At 44.8% G+C, this 2,791-nt stretch overlaps 1 protein-coding gene across 1 annotated transcript in view; it reads left to right on the top strand.

Moving 5' to 3' along the window:
• The window catches only part of cep112 (centrosomal protein 112), a gene marked incomplete at its 3' end in the record, with an annotated part of 149,105 nt that overhangs the window by 18,490 nt on the left and 127,824 nt on the right, over positions 1 to 2,791 (top strand). The gene's annotated exons all lie outside the window — the stretch shown is intronic.

The following is a 2,791-nucleotide window of genomic DNA, read 5'->3' as shown; positions in this document are numbered from 1 at the left end:
CAATCTGTCATCTGGTGTGTGTGTGTGTGTGTGTGTGTGTGGGCCCTGCTATAGCCCTGAGCGTACAATGCATCCGCATTCCCTCGTCACAACCTCCCGACATATCTAGAATGGCCACATCCCCCTTTTAACCCATTCGGACCTAAAAATGTCTTGTTTGAAAATGACAGTTTTCTGAAAAAGCTATGTTTCTATGTCAGTCGTTCTTCGATTTGTCTTAAAATAGCAGACCTACAAGCGCCACCGAGTGGCGCGCTATGAGCTTGTAGATCTGCTAATTTTAAATAGCTAAAGCATAACGTAATGCTAACACCAAAAGGGGTTCCCGCCTAAAATGGGTTAAACCCATTCAGACCTACAAAATGTCATCTAAATCCCAAATCCTTCTCAATAAAGAAATAATATTTCGTACAGTATTTGGCCACCGACCCTCCCAGGCCGCTTATATGAGCTTGTCTATCTGCTATTTTTTAATAGCCAATTTTAAATGCTTTTCTTTCAACAATGTATTTATTTTCCTTTTTTACTGACAATCAGCTCATAATCTAAAATGGCACGGATGCTTCCCCGGTGTTAATGCGTTAAGGCACATTTAGCGTTATCAGTCGCCGACACAATGGGCTGTAATTCCTGGTGCGTCGCGGAGGCCGCCTGTCATTTGGCTCTTTGAAAGAGCGCCCGGGACTGGTGAGCCACATACTCGGCATTCCTAGATATGGACAAGAATCACTTAGCGCTGTTTGTACTGTAGGGCGAGGCATCGCAACCGTAATACCTTTTTAATCAACCGGTTATTGACCTTTTCCCCGGGTGTGGGCGGGCGACTGCCTTCCATTCATTTATTCCTCTCCCTGTGGCGAACGCACTTCCACCCAAAAGCCACACACCAAAGGTGCACGCACGCACGCATGCACGCACGCACGCACGTACGCACATACACCTGGTCCTAATCGCGTTCAACAACATCACCTCCTATACTCCGACTCCATCGCCTTCTAGCGTTGCCAGACTTTTCCAGAGAAACAAGCAGCCTAGACCCTGTCTATGAAATCAAGCTCAAACTAAGTGACTGTTAGGCCACACCACCAGTACTTTAAACCTATAGATTCATATATTGGGCTATTTTCAAAATAAATTTTACATTTTCTTTTGAGATATTTGGAATATGTTTGAAACATTTAAAAAGACACACATCTGGTATGGGCTCCCCTCCAGGCACTTTGAGATTTGCCAAATGCATTTTAAACCCCTGGGCTACAATTAACGGAAAAAAACGGATTATTGCTAAAAATACAAACCTACCGTTAACGGAATGAAAGGAATGTCCATCAATGTCAGTTATCGGGGGTTAAACGAAGCAAAGATTAGCATGTTTTCGCTAATTTCGGTAACGTTGGATGTAATTTACCCAAAAACGGCCGAAATCCGCGCGATCGTGCGCTATCGTGCACGCGCGCCGTCTCTATGTCCGTCGCTGTAAAAAAATTGATATTTTGCGATGTTTTGGGGTTGATTTGACCTTAATTTGACTTAGTTATGAAAAAAGTTAACATTAGCTTATCATTCCGGACAGCCAAACGAGTGACACGGGGTTAAGATACTACCGGATGTTATCGATCGTTGAACCGGAAGTGACTTGACCAGATTAGTCTATTTTTGTCAAAATCGGCATAATGGTGCGTTCCCGCCATCTGGTGGCAAAACGAGAGAATACATTATAGATGCCATGTGCATTTGAATGATCTGTTCAAACCATCAGATCTTTCTATTAATGTTAAAATGATGAATTAAAAATATGCAAATGTGTTACCCAAACAAAAAAACCGTGACATGCACACGTTACTTTGAGAACCACTGTTTTAAACAACACTGAGGAAGCAAGCCCAAAACAAGCACTTCAGAAACGAGCACGTTTAAAAAAAAATCACACCAGTGTGAACCGAGTGGTGCAACTCCCGTCTATTGGTTCTCTGTATCATTCCAATTTGTATCGTCCAATTTCTTCTCTGTATCGTTCCAATTTCTTCTCTGTATCGTTCCAATTTCTTCTCTGTATCTCTGGTGCCCCCTACTGGTATACATATGTAACGTACTCGTGCTCACTTATACATACATACAGGTACACGGACGTTGCTGGATGTAGGAGTGGTTGCACCACTCAAAAACGCAACTAGCAATATTTTACGAGCGGTACTTTACAGGAGATAAAAGCCCCAAAAAGTCACTTATATCGTGTAACAAGAGGACATGGCAACGCTGTCGTCGTCCCCTCGGATGTATTAGATACTTCCCCCTGTCCCTGTTAAAGACCTGGGTAAACCCATCCTGTATCAACAGCACCTTGGAAAGCTAAAATAATTATACAGTGTATAACAACAGGTCCGGAGGCCCCGCTTGTAACAAAAGGCCCAGGAAAACATAGATGACAGGGCAGTGTGGAGCTGCACATGACCCCAATGAGGAATGCACTGCATGGAGACTGTCTCTGTGTGTGTGCGCGCGTGTGTGTGCACGTGCGTGTGCGTGTGCGCGTGCGCGTGACGGAAATGATGTGGAACCGCCAAACATCTGGAGCAGTGTACACTACAGTACAGGGTGTGGGGGGGAGAGAGATGGCGATAACCGGGCTGTAAAATAGTAAAAGTACAGAAGGAATGTGTGTGTGTGTTTATTTGTGGGTGCATGCTGTGGGTGTTTGTGTGCTATGAGGGCAGCGCTTCTTTCTCAAACCTTTTGAGCCTGGCTTTCATGTGTGCCCCCCCCCCCCCCCCCCCCCGTGACGTCATGTGGC

This window comes from Protomyctophum parallelum (genome assembly GCF_964188405.1).
Source record: "Protomyctophum parallelum genome assembly, chromosome: 13".
Classification (NCBI taxonomy): domain Eukaryota; kingdom Metazoa; phylum Chordata; class Actinopteri; order Myctophiformes; family Myctophidae; genus Protomyctophum; species Protomyctophum parallelum.
Note: the sequence above shows the minus strand (reverse complement) of the source record. Positions and strands in the feature narration are given on the sequence as shown.